Consider the following 22,849-nt stretch of genomic DNA (forward strand, 5'->3'; position numbering starts at 1 on the left):
AGTGGTCCTGACCCGACCAGATAGGCGGGATATAAATGAAATAAATGAATAAATGAATGAATGAATAATAAATAAATAAATAAATAAATAAATAAATAAATAAATAAATAAATAAATAAATAAATAAATAAATAAATAAATAAATAAATAAAATTGTCATAGGTATTTGCTGTTATACACCAGTTACATGACTCGGCAGGTAGCTGCAAATATATACATTGGCTGGCATGTTAACTCACATCACTGTAATTTTCCGGCTGAATTCTGACCTATCTGGGTTCTGCTTGTGAAACTGACACACTTGGAACAGGAGAAAAACACCTCTTTATGACTGTAGTTGCCCATCTTTAACTGCAGTTTCTTTTAAAATATACACATATTTGAACCTGCTGAGTTAAAATTAATTCGGTGGGATTGGTTGTGAACTGATTTATGGGCCTTATTGCTCCGTCCCAGTAATGTTATGCATATCACTTCCTTTACAATTACTTCCACAAAGATTTCAGAGGCGTTTCCCCCCACCTACCCTCTGCTTATGGGAGGGCATGAATAAGTGGCGCTCGCATATTCATCCATTTCAATCGGAGATTTTTAAAGACTCTGGGGAACGCCGCTGAAAATGCTGGAAATTAATTTCCCACTCCTCCAGCAAACGTTTTCTTGAAGGGAGGAAAGGGTGTCAAATTTCTGAGTTGGTAAAGCTTTCTGATCATTAGGTAAGTCTTTATATACATAGAAGAACACCGGAAAGGCATTCTTAAGAACACACAGTAGAGTGCAAATGGGCTTGTTTACAGGGAGAACACTTACTTCTGAGGAAGCCCCCATTCATGGAAAGACCTCCTTTGGAATTTCTCACTCCATTGAATGGCCTCATCCTTAGCCTGAGTCTTTGTTCTTTTCTGCTTTTGTGGACGTGACCTGGTTGTCCTTTGAGTCAAAGACTGGCCCTGGGTGTTCCTTCTCAGGAGTTGTGGCTTCTTGCACCCTGGACAGTCCCAAGCCTATAGATGTCCAGGATACATCTCACCCTCACTGAAAGACTCTTACAGTCATGGCATGACATACAAATGGGAAAACAGCCGGAGTCCCCTGGAAATAAGAAGGAAACAGTAGGCTCAGTACAAGGAGGAGAAAGAGAAAGGGAGAAAGAAAAGGACATATGAGCAGAATATAAACAGAGGTCTATTTACACAAACTTATTTCCTCCCACAGCTGGGATTTCCCAGCCATCAGAATATCGTGAGCGTCTTTCCGTGAAATCCTGTGCATAATCCAACCTCTGCAGGATGCTGTCTCAGGACCTAGATGAATCTTGCCTATTGCTTCCTGAGCAGGACTGATGGGGTGCAGTTACAGAGGGATTTGTCCTGTGGTTTGGTCTGGTTTGGGGGCAGGCTGGTTCACTCCTGTTTCAAGCTACCACATGACAAATGAGCCATCACAAGTCAGCCCGTCCCTGATCTTTGCATATCCATGGCTTCCTGTCAAGAGCTACTGTCATTTGGTACAATTAGGATCACTCCATTTTGGTTTGGTTCCCGCATGTGTGATCACTGGGATTGAACCAAAGGAGAGGGCTTAAGCTGCTTCTTGGGAAACTGAAATCTTCTCACCACTCCCCCATGGTAAAGGAGAGAGAAGAAGCAAATATTTTTTTAAAGCCCTTGTAAGATAGTACTGTTGTACTATGCTACTTAGAACAATTGGAGGAGGAGCTAGGAGGGGACAATAAGGGGGCTCTTTGTTTTCGTTTTGTATCTTCCACCCCCCTTTCCCTTTAAAGGGAGGAATTGGGTAAATAGGTTGCTTGAAGTGCAGTATAACTTCCTGGCCCCAATCCACCTGCTCCTTGCATGTGAATGCAAGGATTGCACCAAAATTGCAATTGCAATTTAATTAAATTTAATAAAATTGCAGAATCATTTAATTAATTAATTGTTATAAATTTTTCTTGAACTTGTTATCCTTTATGTTGTAAGCCGCCTAGAGTGGTTGAAATGACTAGATAGATGGGGTATAAATAAATAAATAAATAAATAAATAAATAAATAAATGAATGAATGAATGAATGAATGAATGAATGAATGAATGAATGAATAAATAAATAAATAAATAAATAAATAAATAAATAAATAAATAAATAAATAAATAGTACCTCTATGCAACCTCAAGAGGCCCTATTTAGCTCAATCCAGCCTGCTCCAGTTTGGTCATCCAGTCACACCCTAAGTTTGCTAGTCCTGTACGGCTTGCGTCCGAAGTGTTATCTTCTGCAGGATTTCTGGATCACTTTGTTGCTTTTTGTCTTATTCTGGTCACTTGATTCTGAACAGTCCCCTGCATTGATTAGCACATCCACTTGAAGCTAATGAGTATAAAAGCCTGAAACTGAGAAGAAGAACAAAGAGCGAGAAGTGGTCTTACACAGGAAAAAGGGCAAAGAACTTCTGCTCCATGAAATCTCTTAGTCTTCCTGATGGTCCCGGAGACATCCTTTTGTTGAGTAAAATGTTTAAAAAAACATAGTCATGGAAAGCACTCTTCATATCACTGCTTCTTAAGCTAGTGCACTTGACTACCTTCCCCATAATCACGAGCTAGCTTTTTCTTCTGTGTATATTCTCATGAACACATGATCTCACCCCAAGCCGTCTGGAAAAAAAATCCATCTAAAGGATATTGTGATCGCTCCATCTATTTATCTATCTATGTCTCATCTGGCAGCTTCTGCCAATGGATTTAAAATATGCGTAAATACCTAGAATATTGTTAGTTATGCCCAACAGTGTAATGCCTCCAGTGTGAATTCCTGCAAGTTATGAAATTGTCATAGGTATTTGCTGTTATACACCAGTTACATGACTCAGCAGTCATGTAATAATGGGATTTATGAAAAAAAATGCTAATACTAGGCTAGCACATCAAGCAAAAACAAAAAAGTAAAGAATAAAGAGACACCCACATTGTGACACCTTAAAGACTAACTGCTGTGTTTTAATGCGAGTGTTCTTGGACAAGTCCACTTCCTCAAATAATGGGCTAGTATCAACTAAATACAGCCCATTGATGAGATCTGTTAGTCCCTACTTACAGAAGTTGCACTGGTTTCATGGTTCTGCTGAGACCCAATGTGGTATAACAGCACAAACCAAAACCCAAAGATATACCACTTGGAATGGGCATCATGATCTTGTAATGGCTGAGTTCATGTCTGCCGGCATAACTGGATCTAAGATCAGTTAGCAGAACAACTGGTAGAAGAGCCAAGGGGAGAAATGGAAGACTGGGGTAGAACTGAGTTACACCAAATTCAAACCTCAGCCTCGTCTCACAGCCATGATGCCAGCCAATATCAAGTCAGCCCCAACTCATTTCCAACATCTTCAGGCATGGAAGGGGTTGGATTCTGTGCAGCTTCAGCAGGCATTGTGTCGGCCCAACTTGGCTCCTGAGATTTGCACCCTAAAGTGTTGGACATGGAACTGTAAATCCTAAATTCACTTGCCCATGAAACTCACTGGCTGTTCTAAGCCAAGTCACAATCTTTTAGCGAAGCCTACCTTACAAGATCATTGTGAGGCCCGTAGGAGGAAATCTCAAAGGACTTGAGAGCCTTTGAAGGGAAAGCTGGATACCTCGTGGGCTTGATGCTGTCAACAGTAAAGATGGAATGCCCACATACTTATTTCTTTGTAGAGAAACATGTCAGATAGCTGTCTTGTCTTCCATTCCTGATTATTTCCATGCTCCATGTCTGCTTTGGGGGCTTTCTGAGGTGTTAGCAAGAATTGCTTTGACTTTAATGAGATTGGCGATCAATGTCTCTTTACCACATCTTCCCTGTCATTCTTAGATTGACTGGATTTGATCACACCTGCTTGATCTAAAAACTCCATGACTGACAACATGTGAGTCAAACTTGGGCCTTACCTGCTTCTGATTGAGTTATTGATCTGACTTCAAAGAGCATGACCTGGATTTATCCTTGCACACTGTTCTGGCCCCCTGGTCAAAGAAAGAGATAGTTAATCAGAGAAGAGGCCTTCTCATCTGTTTTCAGAAACAAACCAGGTTTGGGCTCTTGTTCCTTGGAGGGGTACAAAATATTCATCTGGTTTGGATGGCTTTACAATCTGTTATTAATGTTCCCAAGTGCATATATTCCAGATAAATGTAGTGCTTTCAGAAAGCACTACCACTATTCAACAGCAACACCTTTTTCACTGTTACACTAGAAACAGCCATTAGAGATGGACTGGACCTAGAAGAGGAAAATCCTTAACTAATGAAAGCATCCGAGTGTTACAGCATGAGTTTGTCTCACCTCTGGGAATACGTAAATTAATTTGCTGTGTTTGATCATTGGTCTTCATGGCTGAAGCATGGGATTCCTTTGAAGTCTGATTTCACAAACATGGAAGAGACTGTCTGAATCATCCCTCTGCAACATATGTTTATCTCAAATTACAGGCTAGCTCTAATGTCCATTTTGGGGCTTATTCACAAGCAGTTTGATCCTCTTGGCTACTAATCAATAGATGCTGTTCCAATAATAATTCCATAACTTCATCTTATGGAAAGCTTGCATCCTGCCTAGATTACCATATTTTCCATGTATAAGACACCTCCATGTATAAGACGCTCCCCCCCCCACTTTTCTAACCCAAAATTAAGAAATCTAAGTGGAACTTAGCAAGTGGAGGGGAAAGCAGGGATCAAAGCCCTGCAGGATCACTTTGATCCCTGCTTTCCCCCCCCAATTATTTTTGTTCTTTCCTCAGCTTACTTCCGTGTGTAAGACGACCCTCCATTTTTAGTCTAAAGCTTTTAGAGAAAAGTATAGTCTTATACACGGAAAAATACGGTACTTCCCTGTCCCACCAGTAGATACTGATTGAGAAGCGGTGTGTTAGAACACTCACAGTGCTCCATTGTGGATTACAGATGGTGTGGAAAGACCACCAGAAGTGCACAGACAGTCTTTCAGACAGCCATTTTGAATTTCCTTCTTGAGAAACCTCAGCTAAGCTTTGAGGAACCCTAGGGCTCTCTGAACATCATTTCAGCATTGCTAGTGTTGATGAAGGAAGCATTAGAAGGGAAAGCATTACGAGGAGAGCAGAATGTACTTCTGAAAGAAGGCACCCGGGTAAGGAGGCGACAAGTTAACAAGGTTCCTGGGGCTCTGAGGTTGTCAATGATTGGCTGTGTGGAAGTCCTAAGTCAAGGTGGCCGGTCCCAGGCACAGCTGACCACGTTCTGTTCCTTACAGTTACAACATGTCAAGATGTTTCTTGTTACGGTGCAATCCTTCTTGTTCATTAGTTTTAATATTGATGGAAAGCAACTTTAAATCACCCTTTAGAGGAAACTGCCGTGAGGCATGCCAGCTGTGTGCCAGATGAAGGAGTTGTAAAGACATGTTGGACAGGCAGGGAAAAAATATACCATAGAGAGAGATTTAAAGTCACTGGAAAGATAATTACTTTGCACTCACATATTAGAGACAAGGAAAGAGGCATTATCTCCTGACTTCATTAGAAGCCTTTTTGGGTTGTTTTGTTTTTGATCAGGCCTGCTTATATGTGCACACTGATTTATGCCTACCAAGATGCCATATTGCATAGTTATAGTTTTTGCAACCCCCGTGGGCTTCTAGAATATGTTAGACCTTTGCTGAAAAAAAAAACCAAGGTCAATACTCATAGGAAGCTTCTTTCTGTGACAGTTCCGAGTGTTTGCCCTTCTCACATTTCATTCTTTGGTCTGTCTAATGTCTCTCTTCAGGGTAGAGGAAGATCATGTGGTCATGATGGAGTTACGTTAGAAAATAACATTACAAGCGACAACAGGAGTAGCTGTGTTAGTATCAGAAGGAACGTACTCCAGATATTTTTGAAAGTTACTGTATTTTTAAAGTGCATTTTAAAGCATTTTTAAGAGGCAATTTTGATGTGGATTCTTTGAGTTTTCTGCCATTGTTTCTTTAAATAATCCATGATATTGGAACAGTAAGTGAACAGTATACATGTTGCCAGGGATAGGTATTGGGGGGGGGGGAAATGCATCTGAACAGTAGAAATACATGTATGAATGAGTTGTTAATTAATCACACTTCAAGTCTTCCCAATTCTGGTGCTTTCCAGATACGTTGAACTATAAATCCCATCACCTCCAGCCGGTCATTGGATTAAGGCAGTGATCCCCAACCTTGGGTAACCCAAGAGTTCTTGGACTGCAGCTACCAGGAACCTTGTCCAGCATAGTTGGTGGTGAAGGCTTCTGGGAACTGCAGTCCAAATACACCTGGATTACCCAAGGTTGGGGACCACTGGATTAAGGGATTTATACGTATCTCTAAATAGCTGCTGGACCAAACTGCTGAGCCTCCCCCCGTTAGCATATCTGAAAATATCACCAACAAAATATGCCCCTTGCAGGCGATGGTGTCAGCCAAAGTATTCTATACAATTTTCTACAGATGTTGGTGAACTACAGTTCCTATGATGCTGGAGTATTGGCTGAAATGATGGGACTGATGAAAGCTGGGATTCAGCAACATTTTAGGTAAAGTTAAAGGTTCCCCTTGAGTCGTGTCTGACTCTAGGGCATGATGCTCATCCCCATTTCCAAGACGTAGAGCCAGCGTTTGTCCATCGACAGTTTCCGTGGTCACGTGACCAGCGTGACTAGACATGGAACGCCGTTACTTTCCCACCATGGTAGTACCTATTTATCTACTCCCGTTTTTTAAATGCTTTTGAATTTCTAGGTTGGCAGGAGCTGGGACAAGTGATGGGAGCTCACTCCATCGCGTGGATTCGATCTTATGACTGCTGGTCTTCCAATCTTGCAGCACAGAGGCTTCTGAGGTTTAACCCACAGCGCCGCCACGTCCCACACAACATTTTAAGGACCTGAAAACATTTTAAGGACCTGCAAACTCTCCACCCCTTTATTCATGTCACAGCACTCTGTCCTCCTTTCCATCTCTAGTCACGCTTTGAATGTTGACATTCCTTACATTACTTGTGCTCGGAAGACGTAGGATTCAGAGACGTTTGGCAGAAGCCCTGCTCTAATCTCTGTTGCGCTTGTAATCGTGATAATATGATGGTAATTCTACTTAGTATTTACTTTTATCCCTTGATTCTGTGATTTCTATAAAAGATACTTTATTATGCCCACAAACTGAGACCTTAAGCAACTGCAAAGCACAAACAAAATACCTCTATCAGTTCATCACAGCTGACTTCTGATAAGAATCATCAGCAGGTGAAGTCTCTTTGAACAGAGACCTATTTATCACCTTTTGTCTCTTTGTCTTGCTGCAGGTGCATGGTTGGCTTTTTTTTGCAAAGTTATAATCTGGATGCAAAACAATTATCCTAAAACAGTTAGTCAGAGCGGGATGGACAAGACAAATTTATCTTCTTCCGCTGTCTTCCAGTGGAGAGCATCTATCTTCCATGACCTCCTGATTACTGAAGCCTTCAAAATATATTCTTTGGTCTGTGACACCATGCTCAGAGCCGGGCTGAGCATTAAATATCGCCCCTTGTGATTAATTGGGAGTTAATTAAATCCATCACTGAAACAATGGGAAGGCAATGAGCTATGTAATCATTGAAATAGTAAATGAAATGATGTAAGGACCTTCCATCTTGCTTATTGACAGTGATGGAGGGGTGGCAAGTCGTGGTTGCTGAGTTGAGTCTTCTGCCTGACCACGTCAACCTGCTTAAAGACACCGTCTCTCCAGTATGCACTGAAGCTTATCTACCCTTGAAGCTCTAGCAATTTAAAGCTGAATTGTTTTCTCCTGCTCCCCTCTTTGCTGTTGATTTAAATGATCTACATGTCTTTATCAAGTTGCATTCATGTGCTTTCACATCTCAGGTTCATTTAAGTGATAACTTATCTGTTTATTAGTTATATTTATCTATTAACGTTTTTTAGAAAGGAGGGGTACAAGATTGTGTTTTTCTCCCCTCTTTTTCTCTGCTCATAACAGGCAAGATGGGTCGGACTGAGATAATGTATCTTGTCCCAGGCTGGACTCCTCCTCCTCCTCCTCTTCTTGTTTTTTCTTCTTCATCCTCATAGCATGCCATCCAGTAAATTCTGATTTATGATTACCTGTTCCAGGGTTTTCTAGGTAGACAATACAAGTGGTTTCCCAGGCCCTTCTTCTGGGGACACCCTGGGACTGTGCAGCTTGCCTAAGGCCACACAGGCTGGCTTTTCTCCCAGGAGGTGCAGTGGGAATCGAACTTCCAAACATCCGGTTCTGCAGCCAGATGCCTAAACCACTGAGCTATCCAGCCAGCAAGCCTAGTTGCATCAAATATGTGATTGCTATAGGAATTGGAGATTAGGGTCCATTCTAGGCATTTCGCCTGCAGGTGGAGGAAGGCTGGGCTGGAAGGACTCAAGATAGGCTTTGCTTGGGGCTACCCTTCCTGTTGAAAGAGAAAAGTGCTCCTACTGCTTCCTAGGAATTCCCAGAAATCATGGGAAGCGGGGGGGGGGGGGGACAGCTTCCTTTTCCTACAGTGAACTGGCCTGTATGATCTCAAAACTCCCAGAATGGAGAATTCTGAGATATAGAGTCCTAATAAAAACTAATGCACGCGTCTACTTTCAATATTTATTTTCCACATTTATTTATTTGGCTGTAGCTTATCTACTAGGGTGGTCAGGTGTCCGGATGTTAGATAAAGGCTCAGGCAATCACTGTGATTCCCCCAGGTCTCCTTGTGAGAAGACAGTCTGAGGGGGGAAATTGCTGAGGGATAAGAAAGTTGGATTCTGATTTGTGAGCTGGCTTTAAACTTGGGATAGCTATCTTAGCCTGTTCCAAGGTGCCACTAGGGCTCACTGGTTCAGTGAGCCAATGTTCGTATGCATATTATGCTAGTATTATGCTGGCACAACAAAACAGCCCGGAGTCAAGAGAGGAGATCGGGATAAGCTGTGCCGTGTGTGCAAACTTAGTAAAAGAGCCCACAAGAACCAGCCAGGACCAAGCACATATGGCTGTAGATGGAGGGATCATAGCTCCATGACCAATCTGGTTCTGCCTCTTTGGGCAGGGCGTAGAACACAACAGCCAGTCTGCCCCAGTTCCAGAATGGAACTGTTGGATCATATGCCATCTGGGCACAGCAGATAGTCTTTTCTGTAGCTTGGAAAAGTTCAGGTATGTGTGTTGGATTATTATTCCCAGAATTCCCCTGCCAAGACCATGCTGACTGTGGGATGATGGTCTTGTAGTTGAGAAAAGGAACATTTTCAAGCTTTGGAGAGCACATCTATTCTATGGACACTTGAAAGGAAATTCAAAGACAAGTTAGTTCCGTTTCTCTGGTCACTGAAACACTTTTCTTCTTTTCTTCCAAAGTAAGGATGGTAAATTTAGCTTGACGGATATGATCTCCAGATTCTACCGTGTTTCCCCCCAAATGACAGGGTCTTACATTAATTTTTGCTCCAAAAAATGTATTAGGGCTTATTTTCAGGGGATGGTTAATTATTTTCATCTACAACCATCTACATTTGTTCAAATACAGTCATGCCATCTTCTTCTAGTTGCTGCACAACGGTGGGGCAGGGTTTTACTTAACTAGGGCTTATTCTTGGGGTAGGGCTTATATTACGAGCATCCTGAAAACTCACGCTAGGGCTTATTTTCAGGTTAGGTCTTATTTTCAGGAAAACAGGGTACAAGTTGTAAAGGTCCATAGAAGATCCAGAGAAATCACATCATGACTTGCTTTTGGGGCAAACATTTCATACAGATGGGGAGAGAGAAATCTACCAACTTTGTGGAATGTAGCTCTCTCGGTATACTGTTAACCTCTCTGCCAGAGCAAAAGGAAGAAAGCAGCTAGGAGCCTGGCAATTGAAGGCAGAAGGACAGGTCAGCTTAGCCAACACATAGCAAGCATGATGGCTAGGTCTGGGTCTCACTTGGACATGTATAGCTCCAGAATGTGTGTGTGGTCTGTGCTTCTTCTTTTTTTATGTTTTTAAAAAGGAATTAACACATGTACAATATGCCAGAATAAGTGTTCTGAAAAAATTGCTCAAGTTTCCATGACACATATCATATGCAGATTTTCAGAATAAATTTGTAAGTACTGTACATTTGATCAGGAGGAGAGAATTAATTATGCCTCAATATTTCAAACCAGATACAGTATGTGATGTAGTTTCAGGCTTAGACTTCAAAAATTTTAATAATGGTTTCACCTCTTTCCTTCGCATCTATCATAAAGCTTGGGAGATGCTAGGATGCTAGTGTTATTTTCATAACTCTTGATAGTATGTTCCATAGAAAATAGGAACATATAGAGCTATTTCATCTGAGGTCAGACCAGAACTTCAAAAAGTTGCCATAATCCATGCTGGGTGCAAGATTCTGACTAGTATAATTTTGCGCTTCTAGGAACTTACAGTGGGAGGCTGGTAAATCTTCCAGCCACTGAATATGCTCTCTCTCTCTCTCTCTCTCTCTCTCACACACACACACACACACACGCACACACACACACACACACACACACACACACACGCACGCACGCACACACACACACACACACACACCCCAGCCCAAAAGCAACAAGATTTTAGCCAACTAATTCCACCATGCATGTTTTCCACCAGTCACCCACAGGGTAGCTGGCAGTTACTGTTGCACTCTTGTTAAATTTCATCTGGAATGTTTGTCCCAGTTCAAAGCAGTGCAACAGAACGATTGCAAATAGGGCTTCCAGTGGCGCCTTTAATTTAATTCCTGATGTTTCCCCTCAAAGATTGTGCAGGTCAAGTGCTGGTTAAATCAACTTCAGCTCAACACTAGTCCGTGGTAAACGAAGGGCTTTGTTGTCTCTCCATGCGGTGGAATGCTCCATGTGGTCAGCCACTGAAATGAGTCTCCAATTCTTTTGCATAATCCACCATGACATAGAGATCAGAGTGTCCAAACCCAAGCTGTATCTGCAGTTATCTATATGTGTCTATATCCTAGAGATGGAAAAATGAATAGAAAATGGTTAACAGTTTTGTTAACAGTTAAAGAGCTTAAGAATCCAGCTCAGTTAAGCTTGACTTAGAGGAGGCAAATGTTCAACACTTGGGTTGATGCTAAATTGCCATTCAAGTTCAGATTAGAGGACCACAACTTTGCCAGAAATGAACAGAAAAATTATGTTGCACAAACTGGGGTTCTGCTCACATGGAGAGGCTACAATCTTCTCTTTGGGCTGTTGCCTTTTTGTGTTGAAAATGACAATGGGGACTGTGGGGCTAGTCTACTGCCCATCAATTGACTGAATAGGGCAGTGGTCCCCAACCTTGGGCCTCCACATGGTCTTGGCCTACAACTCCCAGAAGCCTTCACCACCATCTCTGCTGGCCAGGATTTCTGGGAGTTGAGGTCCAAGAACATCTGGAGGCCCAAGGTTGGGGACCACTGGAATAGGGCATCCCATGAGACTCAATGGGATTTAATTATGAGTGGACATATATAGGATTGTGGATAATGGTGTAAGAGAGCAAAATACGGTTCAGTTTTTTAATGAAATGTTTGTTTCTACAGCATGCAGAAATTTTTGAATTTGGCTGTAACAAGTACAGCATCTTCTGCACCACTCAGACAGTCTATAAATCTGCTTGAATTTGTTTGCTGCTTCTCAGAATTGAAAAACAACTCTCCCATACTCATAGGCACATAAACACAATTTACCTAATTTGCACACAGATCTCTCTCTCTCTCTCTCTCTCTCTCTCTCACACACACACACACACAGAGAGAGAGAGAGAGAGAGAGAGAGAGAGAGAGAGAGAGAGAGGAGAGAGATTTGGTTGCTAAAGAAAAAGCTTTGAGAAGCCTCTGATGTCTGCATCTTCTGAGCCATGTTATTGTACCCTCCACATACAAACTAAATCATAAAACTGTGTGGTGAGCTAAATTTTATCCTCAGAGCTGAAATTAATTTTGAGGGTGAATTCTCCAGCAGGTCACCTTAAATCAGTGGTTAAGCAATGTCAGGCTTAATGCAAGACCTAAAGCATTAGGATGAAAAATACAATGAGCTGTATTTTAAAAATCAGCTGACTGCCTTTTGCCTCTTTTGTGGGATTTTGATAGGTAATGCTAACACTGTTGAATCGAATGCATTTTTGTTGCCTTCTTCTATATCCTTCCCTCAGAACTCCATCCTTTCTTTCCAATAAATGAATTGAACATATGCATTGGGTCATGTGTGATAAATAACACATTTGATCAACTGCCTTAGGATGTGTTTTATTCTCCAGGTTCCAGATCAATCCAATCAATCACCCAACTGTGGATCTGAAACACATAAATGTTTTTGGAATGTTTGGAAATCAAAGAGTGTAGATTTAGGATTTTAAACAAAATAAGCCTTTTAAACTCTGGCTTCCATCTGATTTGCAAAACAACCCTTAGCACTAAGTTTCTTCCCAGCTGGAATGCTACAATATATTATCCCACTTCTTGACTCATGTAAAGTGGAAGGAAAAAAAAAACACTAGCAGAAGGCTGGTGAAATCAGTAGGTCAAACTGCTTTGCTTGTACCTCATTGTCTTGCCCAGTGAAATCTTGAGGCCTTCCTTTCTTAGACGACACCACAGGAGATTCAATTAAGCAAAGTGGCTGCCATCAGTCAGCCTCCTTGAAAGTATAAATAAAGGCTTACCCAGGAGTCCTGTAGTGCAGTTATGACAGGAGAAAATGTAGGTTTGGACTGTCCTAGAGTCTGGATGTGTTTTTCTTTCGAAATATGCTAATACAATGAAACTTTAAGGCAAAGCACAAAACTTTCAGACCAGATCAGAAACAGTCTCTACTTTCTTGTGGTAAAACTGAATGGGAAAGGGCTCACTAGGAAGGGTGCAACACACATTCAAAAATTTTCTCAGACAAAAGAAATAAGTCTCAAAACAGCACGGTACACCTTCAAAAAAAGGTCAAGCTTTATGAGAATTCTCTTTTGCTACTGCAAGAGAGTAAATAGAGAAGCAGGTTTTCACCGGCAGTACCATTACTACTACTACTACTACTACTACTACTACTACTACTACTACTACTACTACTACTACTAATAATAATAATAATAATAATAATAATAATAATAATAATAATAATAATAATAATAAAAATAAATTTTAAAAGTATATTTTACGTTTTTTAAAAACCCTCATATTTTGTACAAAATGCAAAGTTTTCTGCAGAAAATTCAAATCTTTTCTGCAAAACCTCCTTCCAAAAGTTTGTTGTTGTTATTTTTACCAAAGCAATCCTCCAATGTAGGGAAACCCCTGGATTGTTGCCTAATGAGTAGAAAACTTTTGAAATTTCATTATTTCTTTATTTTATTTGCCACCTTCCTGCCCATAGGGGACCCCAAGAGGCTCCTGTTGCGAGCACACTGAAGCCTCTATTATCTCAGGCCTCCAGGAGGTGCTCACTCTTCTACTCAGTTGCTGCCACCATTAGTTCAGTTACAATACTAATTATTCAGTGAGACTTGTGTTGCTTTAAAACTTAAACTTGTTTATTTGATCAATACTATATAATAGGTAAATCACAAGATGCTAATCAATCTCTCTCATTCACTAAACTCACTGACACACAGAACCCTACTCTCACTGACTTTCTGGCTCACAGGCCCACAGACTCACGAATCTCCCCTCACATACTCCATACACACCTTTATATCCCAGCCCCTCCCCCTTTAGCAACACCTTCCGTTCCCTCATTGGCTCTTTTTCCACTGCTCAGCTGTGACGGACAGGTGAGGGCAGGGCTGAACGCTACAGCTCCCAACGACTAAAACTATAAAACAATCGAAGTTTCATTCTGCTCTACAAGAACAAAATTAGGGGAGATTGATATCTCTAGTATAGGGATATCAGTATAGAGCCTCGTGGTGCAGTGGTTAAACTGCTGTCCTGCAGCTAAAACTGTGCTCACGACCTGGGGTTCAATCCCAGGTAGCCGGCTCAAGGTTGACTCAGCCTTCCATCCTTCCAAGGTCGGTAAAATGAGTACCAGATGGCTGGTGGGGGGGGCAATGTGTAGCCTGCATAATTAACTTGTCCAGAGAGTGCTTGAAGTGCTATGGGGCGGTATATAAGCAGCACACTTTGCTTTGCTTTGCTTTAGTCTATTGAGGAACATCCATATTTATCTCAGTTCGAATGCCCATAAGCTAGAAAGAACGGACGAGAATTTCAGTGATTTCATGATCCAGGCCAAAATATCTGGGTTTTTTTTTTTTTTTTTTTTGTAAATCAAAGCACACTTTACGTTAGAAACTACAGGTGTGTGTTTTACAGTATATACAGTATGCATGGTTTATAGGAGATTCTCTTTACTTACCCTGTTATGGTCAGATCATCACTTGCTGAAATGCCAACTCCCACACACACCCATCCCCCCTTGCGAGGGAGGTAGGACTGATTAAGATGGTCCACCCACGGAAACTATTGGATCTATCAGATTCCCAGATGCCATGGGTGGGTTTCCAGATGAGCTGGCTGGCCCAGGTTGCAGAATGGTATTCGGTAGTGACTTGGGCAGTTGACTCTACTCCACTTAAAACACTTTCTCCGCGTTAGGGCTCACCCTTCTCCCTGGTTTTCAAAGGAGCCATGAAATAAGCTGGGAGATGGCTAGAGATCATTTGGAGAAAAGTCCCCTGAGATGTTAATCAGGCTACGGTTTAAAAAAAGCTCTCCATGTACTCAATGACACCCAGGTCACCAATTGTATAATATAAGGTGGATTGGTGACACAGCTATCAACAGGCTGAGCTCTATAGGGCATTTCCCAATCTCACCAGGGCCTTTAGCACAGTCCTCACAGTTCACAACCCATTTTCACACAAAGATGGAGGACATCCACAGGGCCTTGACTATGTTAATGTGATAAGTAATATTGAGATGTCCAATCCACCATCTTGTCTGGTTATACTGGATCAAATTGCTGCCTGTGGTACCTGATAATGAGGATAAGGCACGCTCTAAGCCCACTACCTCCTGATCAGATCCATGTCCATCCTGGCTCTTAAAGGTGCTTTAAGACTTGGGAGCCTATCTTCAATCATTCCCAGCTGGCACCAGGGCTCACTGGCTCAGCATGAAGGGCATTGTATATATGTTGACTTGAACTTGTGCAAAACTGGTCAGGCTAAAAAGCTGGGAGAAAAGAGAGGGCAGTGGAGAGAGAAAGAGAGATGCTCATACACTTGGGCCCATCATGCATTTTGGAGTAATAAGACAGAGAATGGAGTATTTTGTATCTCCTTCCATAACCTGAAAATGCCACTCCCCACAGTTACAGACTCCTACTAGCAGGGGGAGCATCAATGCACTCTCAAATAACCAATAAAAGTCAGCAAAGGTTTGGATGAAATGTTTAGCGCCATATCCTCTGAACTGGCATTATGCTCGTCGAGGTAGTGCTCACATTCAGAACATTCCTGAATCTTAGACCGACCAATTGTTCTCCTTTACAGAGAACAGACCTCAATTTGAAGGTGCCTGCTCTTTGAAGGGCCGCCTATTCCAGCTGTAGTATAAGAGCCATAAAAAGTGACAACGGAGACAAAACTAATACCAAAAACAGACGTACTGTGGAACCTGTAAAACTAGCACATGTATTTGTTGGTGAGCTTTCATGGGTAACCATCTCACTCCTCAGACACATACATTTTTCAGATGTCCTCCAGGAATTAGCAAGAGAATAAAGGTCATGGTCTTCCTTAGTACAATACGTTGTGGTATATTTCTGCTGAAACTATAGCCATTATTCCTTGTACATGTATGTGTACATTAACATATGTAAAAAAAAATGATGTGCAAATCTGTGCCTTCTTTTTTGTGAGAGAAGCTGCTATGAGAATGCTTCCACAGTTGACCTGCAAGTTTGATAATGCTGAAGATTAGCTTTCATTGTAATCAGGAACAGTGGGACCATTGTACCCATGGGATCAGTATCTTCTGTTTCACTTATCCTGAAAATATTAAATTTAAACCCCCAGAAAAACATGTTTCCAAGGTGTATTACCACAACTAGCCACTAGAAGGAACCAAACAGTATACATTATATGGAGATCACCTCCAGATAGTGCAGTCCTACTATGTGGCTGAGAAATTGTTCAGTAGTCCGGAAGCAAATGAGTAGAAACAGAAAGAAATTTTTAAAAATACAATAACGAACTACTCAAGAAATAAATTATATCTCATGGCAATTTAGTGAAACAAAGTATTGCAGGAGTTAACAGAATATTTACAACAATATTTGTCAATGGCAACCAAATGTAGGACTTTCTCTTTTTTTCCAAAATGATGTGGGGAGATGTATATTCTTGTACGCACGTGATGTATTAATCGAGCACCAAGGGTAAAGTGCTTTCTTGACTGGAATCAGAGTACATCTGATTTTTACTCCAAATCTGCGGCATTCTCTCGACCTCCCTGTGCGGCTACAAGATGCACAAACAATCAAATAAGAAACAAGGTTCTTCTGGGGAGAATGTGCAGTAATTAGAAGCCACTTTGGCTGAAAAGATTCCAGACGTTTTGAGTCAGAATCAAACTGAGCGAGCTTCCCTTGCTTTTCACCTCTTTTCCCTGCTAGCCTTTCACCACTGTTTCCGGTGAAATTTCTGTCACCATTGATCATCAGCTGCATATTTTGTGGCTTTGAGGAGGGAGAGAGAGAAAAAAAGAAGAATCCGAAGAAGAAGCCCCATTCCCCACACTGTCTTTCTCATTTCTAATTCCAAGGGGCCTTTTGAGTGGGAAACAAAAGGTTAATTTTCTCTAGCTTGCCCAGACTGACTTAATGTAACAGAAGGCAGCAAATTGTATTGATTTAGTGACATGCAACTGTCCAGAAAGAGCTATTTATACATTATTCAGGACAAACACTGTCATAATGGACAAACAGCAGCAGCATCTGGGATGTTAATGTCTACAAATAAGATTATTCTTTGAAAGGATTTGGACGAACCCATTTTGTGTAATTTGATTTCTCCGTTTCAGGAATGAATTGCCTTTTAGCAGTAAAAGCTGTCACTGCGGGAGACATTAGCTCCTTATAACTGAATTAAATGCATAATTAGTGACATGACCGCATTAGGATTCGCTTCGGTTTTAACTATAATCCGGGATGTGTCTACGAGAGAGGAGGGAAGGCAGTGGTGGTCTTTTTCCAGGTCACTGCGGCCTCCCTCAGCTGGGATAGGCCTCAGCTGGTGTGCTGAAGTTGGTAAAAGTCAGGCGTATGTGAATCAGACCCGGGGCCTCGCCAAGGCGACAGCTAAGCTATTCATCACTGGTTGGTGGGTGACAGTGACTGATGGCGTAGGCCTGGGCCTGGCACTTCACCAGTGCAAGAATCATACGAGCCAGAGAGCAGAATGACAGGGAGAGCGCTGTGTCAAGTGGTGGAGAGACCAGAGCTATTAATAATGTGTGCCACATGATCTGCGCCGCCAGAAAACAATGATTTAGACATGGGTAGGAATAAAGATTTTACATTTAGTCTGGCGGCGAGGGGGTGGGATGGGGGGGGTCGGCTGGCTGAGCACTTGTGGAATAAATCGCTATTCTATCAGCATGTATGAAAATTAGGCAATGAATACATTAAGGATTAGTCAAGGGGAGCTGGAAGAGAGAGAGAGAAAGGAAGCCAGAAGGAGGGGTGGGAGGAAAGATGGCTAAGACCCCCACAGAGGATGGATCGTGTTAATCACCATGATCCCCGGTGGGGAAAGGGTACGGTATGGCATTCAAAGGAGGTGGAGACTCTTGCTGGTTCGTTTCTGGCTTGCAGCTTTCTTCTGGTGGTGATTAGAGCTACACAGCATGTTTGCTGGGTATAGGGTGTGATACGGTGGCCACCTGTCCTCTTATACACCAGACAGCCCTTCATCTGAAGGACTACCAAAGGACAACCTCCTTTTGAGGTTGTCTTCTCCTTGAGGGGAGACGTGGTGGCGCTGCGGGTTAAACCACAGAAGCCTCTGTGCTGCAAGGTCAGAAGACCTGCAGTCGTAAGATTGAATCCATGCAACGGAGTGACACACACACCCCCGTCGCTTGTCCAGCTCCCGCCAACCTAGCGGTTTGAAAGCATTCAAAATGGGGAGTAGATACATAGGTACCACCATGGGGGGAAGGTAACAGTGTTCCGTGTCTAGGTCACACTGGCCACATGACCACGGAAGATTGTCTTCAGACAAATGCTGGCTCTATGGGTTGGAAACAGAGATGAGCACTGCCCCTTAGAGTCGGACACAACTGGACAAATTGTCAAAGGGAACCTTTACCTTCTCCTTGAGGGGCTGTGCAGTCCGAGTGGAATTCAAATAAAAGGCACTGATAGATGCTCAGGGACCTTTAAGTTGTCCAGCCATGTTGAGCGGCCCCTGGGAAGGAGACCCAGCAGGAACACAAGTCACTCATTCACCACCTGCCTTCCTTACTCAAGTGACGTCTATTGCAATTCTATTTGAACGATAAGCATAATTTCTGGTTATGCATTTGTACATATAAATTAGTATATGCCATATTATGCAAACCAGTGCCCTCTTTTGCCTTCTTTCATGATATGCAAATTGATTGTATTCTGAGATCCTGTTTCTCAACAGCTGATAAGCCGGTCGTATTGCCAGTTCAAGCTTCTGCCTTCTGCGGGATCTCCAGGTCTTTGCCATGTTTATCTTTTACCTTTATTCATCCACTTCCTGAATACCACATCACTCTGCTCCATCTCTACTTTACTGAGATAGGAAAGAGGCTGCAGAGACCTCATATATTGGGCCCTTTCTCAAAACCTGGCAGTAACTAGCTGAAAATAACTGATCACTTGTAATTAGTTCCTTTTTCTAATAACCAAAGTGTAACTGCATCACTTTGTAACTATAATTTAGCAAGAACACACTTCATGTCCTGGAGGGTAAACACTTGTGTCGTTTTCAGTCTGGAATAGAGGTGGGCAAGCAGTGTCCTCAAACCTGTGTTTATCCTACGATGACAAAGAAATGTAAAGAAAGAGAAAAAAGGTGTGGGGGGAAAATACATGGCTGCAATTATTTTATCCCCAGTTTTGTAAGAACTGTTTTGAAAAGTATAAAGTGTGAATTAGGTGCACCTTGTATTGAACTCAGTGTTTGGCTCCTGGTGCATGTAAATGAGCAGATGATTTTCTTTTGCCTTCTTGGGTAGCTTGTGATGACTTTTTCCAAGACTATTTCCTGAGCATCCTAATCATAGTTTAGATTCTGAGAACCAGCATGATGGCAGCAGTTCTACATGTTTAAAGACAGGTATATTATTTTATTATGATGATAACTATTAATATGAACATATAGTATAACCTGTTTCTCAGCATTGCTGGTGAAGGAGGTGGACCCACAGGACAAGCCTATAAATTAGAAGTCTGTTGTTATTATTGCTATTGTTGTTGTCAGAAGCAACAGCACTACTTGCAGTGTATTAGAGATGTACAGTATTATTTAGATGTTACCTGATTATAGATCTTGGCAGCTATCTTATGCGGAGCAAATAGGCAATCGTACATGTGCCCCCCCTGTTCCAGCAGTCACTTCTTGTGTGACAGATGACACAACTGGCTGCTGGCAACACAAGAGAAGGCAGGCAAGGAGGAGCCTTCTGGAGCAAACAAACGCTTGTGGAAGCACACTTCTGCAATTGTCTAACTGAACAGAAGTTATGACTGCAGATTCTTCCAAATGAATGGGAGCTAAAACTAGGGAGAGGGCGGGATTGCATACATGGGTCCCATCTCTGGCTTCAGATCCTTATCCTTGTTGTATTGACTAGGGAGCTCTACATAGGTGCTCCCCTTGGAGTTGAGGGAATGCACCAAAAACTGTTTAATAGTCATAACCACCTGACACAGCAGGGTAAGGAATCTGAGGTGGCAGAGCGATATGCACAGCATGATGGGTGGAAAGCCAGTGCACATCCCCTTTCAAGGTTTCGTCCCTTGTGTGTTTGGGAAAACATGTGCGTGATGTGTATCCCTCCCAAAGCCTGGATTAGTGTTAGCCAGGGTCAGTAGAGAACTGGGAAAGATAGGTTGCAGAGCAACCCTAAGATGGGATTTGCTCACATGACGAGCTGGGACAAATTAATCCATTGGACTACATCTCCCAGAATCCTCTTAGCATGGTCATTGTCAAGCGTCGCTCAAAAGGAACTTCCCCAAGCTTTTAGAAGCTGTGTTCATCTACAGTGGTGCCTCGCTTGATGACATTAATTCGTTCCAGCAAAATAGCTGTAGAGTGAAAACGTCATCAAGCAAAATAAAAAAGCCCATTGAAATGCATTGAAAACCATTCAATGCATTCCAATGGGCTGAATACCTGCTTGTCCAGCGAATATCCTCCATACGGCGGCCATTTTTGGGTGCCTGTTAAGCGAAAAATGCCTCCTAAAAACAGCAGGGAGCCATTTTGAGCAGCCGGTGGCCATTTTGAAAACCCGACAATCAGCTGTTTTGATCATTGTAATGTGAAGAATCGGTTCCGGAAGCAGGGAACTGATCATCGCAAAGCGAAAAAACCCCATTAAAACATCGTTTTGCAATTGCAAAAACATTGTCGTGAAGCAGATTTGTCATTATATGGGGTAATCGTTAAGCGGGGCATGACTGTATTTGCTTGAGGAGGGAAATTTGCACCTTTCTAAGCATGTCCGGCTGCTTGTTAGACCTTTGTACTTTAAACAAAAGAGAAAGCCAGTCATGTGTTGAACTTGAGAAATTGACCTTCGGGTTCTCACACTGTGCTGTCTGAAATTCCACAGTTGGGTCTAAATTGGAGGAGCCAGGACTTTGGCCAACAGCATTGAAAAATAAAAGGCATTTGCATTTACTGCTGGAAGGGCATAAACCCTGGTTACCCAAAGTGTTTATCCCACCTCCATTTGCTCCTCCCCAGTCAGAAGGAAACAAACAAACAAGGAAGCCATGTCCATGACAGAGCAAGCCTGACCAATGTCTGCTCAGATCTAAGCATTGCCTCTGATTCCTCCATCCCCATATCAGTTGATGACTCAGGAGGGCAGCAAAGACATTTCTGGAACTAGCACGGCCCATGGCAGATCCGGGTAAAAAAACAATAACACCCCCTGCCCCCAAGATATATTAAAGTTGTTCAGCCCCATATTAAAGTCTGGACACTCAACCCTACCTATTCCTAGCCAGTTGTGAGCCCAGAGGTCTTTTGTGTATGTGGTGCTCTCACAAAATGTTGGCCCCAAGCAGCCAGGAAAGGATGGGAGAGAGAAGCAGTGGGGGCTTGCATTAGGACCCATCCTATCATCTAGTGCAAGGTGAGACGGACACTGGCCATGTTACCACTCATGAGCTTTCTGGATGCATGAACATTGGTAGTCTTGCAGGGAACGGAAGGGATAATCCACAAGGCATGGAGGTGAGCCTTCCCCAAACCCATATTGCTTGGTTAACTAGGTTTACCAGGAGTCTCTTTACTGTTATTTTCAAAACCAGCCGGAAGCAGTTCCACTCAGACACGCCCACAGCCGTTCCCTGTTCTACCTGTGTATGTCACAAAGGCTTGGGCCTGAAATTTGAAGAACTGGAATGCTGCTGATCTATCAACGCTCTTTCTAGACCTCTATGCCAAATGTGCAAAAGGGCAGCCAGGCATACAAGAACACGGATGGACACTCGCCTCTCTTTCCATGTATCAGCCCTATGGAAATCTTTGTGATGGGCTTGGCTCTGCTCTGCTTGGAAGCAGCGCTCTTAATTCCAGGCACTCAGTGGCCTGGTCCATTTAAATCTAGAAACAGCAACATGTGGCCTTCCTTCCACTTTTGTGCCTCCCAAGGGCCCTGCCTCACTGGAGGGGGGGTGTCTGCCAAGCCTTCAGAAAGTGTGGTTCTCTTTCAAAGCAGCTGTGCACCCCCTTGTGCCTTGTGAAAGTGAAAAGCTAGAGTTTTTGCAAACCAGGAGTAGACTTGTAGCGGCTTCTAGTTCTCTTTTGCAGGTCTGGTGCAGGCTGCAAGACAACCTTGGCATGGAATGAGTCCTGTGTTTGTCAAATCTCTCCCCCTGGAGGTGACTGGGATCATTTATTTGTTTGTTCCCTTTTATCCCACCGCTGCCACCACTGCCACTTCGTGCCAGTGAAATCAAGATGGCATATATGGTCCTCTTCCTCATCCTTTTTATCACCACAGCCGTGTGAGGTATAGGTCAGGGTAGGTTTGAATGGCTGGCTTCATATGAATTAGTGAACCGCATAGCTGGATACCTCAGTGAGTTAGGTATTTGGCTGCAGAGCCAAACGCTGGAGATCAATTCCCCTACTGTGAGCAGAGCCAGTCCCAGGGCGACCCCAGAAGAAGGGAATGGGAAACCACTTCTGAGTATTCTCTACCTGAAAAACCCTGAAAAGGTCAACAGAAGTCAGAATTGACTTGATGCCATATGATAATGAGGATGAAGGCTCAGTGAAGACTATAATCTCTCAACAGATCTGAGATGCCTTTTAACCGCGGCACTACAGTGGTCCTCAGGTCCTTTCGTGACAAAAAGTTTTCTTGTGAACTCACAGACACGGCAAGGAGACTTGGGCATGTGGCGGATTTGTCCATTAACAGCTTTTTGTGTGCAAACAAAAAAAGAAATTCAGCTTGGGTTCGGACAGCAGATGAAGGGTGGCCCAGGCCCGCCTGCTTTTTAACAAGAGATGACCTGGGCACCTCATTGGCTCACTCCACCCCTGAAGTTGCACAATGAATGCTAACAAA

At 42.7% G+C, this 22,849-nt stretch overlaps 1 long non-coding RNA gene across 1 annotated transcript in view; it reads right to left on the minus strand.

Annotated features, from left to right (window-relative positions):
- LOC140707797 (uncharacterized) overlaps positions 1 to 22,849 on the minus strand; it is a 52,363-nt gene that overhangs the window by 4,863 nt on the left and 24,651 nt on the right. Inside the window, exons 2-3 of the long non-coding RNA XR_012087978.2 lie at positions 3,934 to 4,008; positions 811 to 1,092 (exon numbers count right to left, since the gene is read on the minus strand). This is a non-coding gene — a long non-coding RNA (uncharacterized LOC140707797). The remainder of the gene's footprint in view (positions 1 to 810; positions 1,093 to 3,933; positions 4,009 to 22,849) is intronic.

This window comes from Pogona vitticeps, chromosome 5 (genome assembly GCF_051106095.1).
Source record: "Pogona vitticeps strain Pit_001003342236 chromosome 5, PviZW2.1, whole genome shotgun sequence".
Classification (NCBI taxonomy): domain Eukaryota; kingdom Metazoa; phylum Chordata; class Lepidosauria; order Squamata; family Agamidae; genus Pogona; species Pogona vitticeps.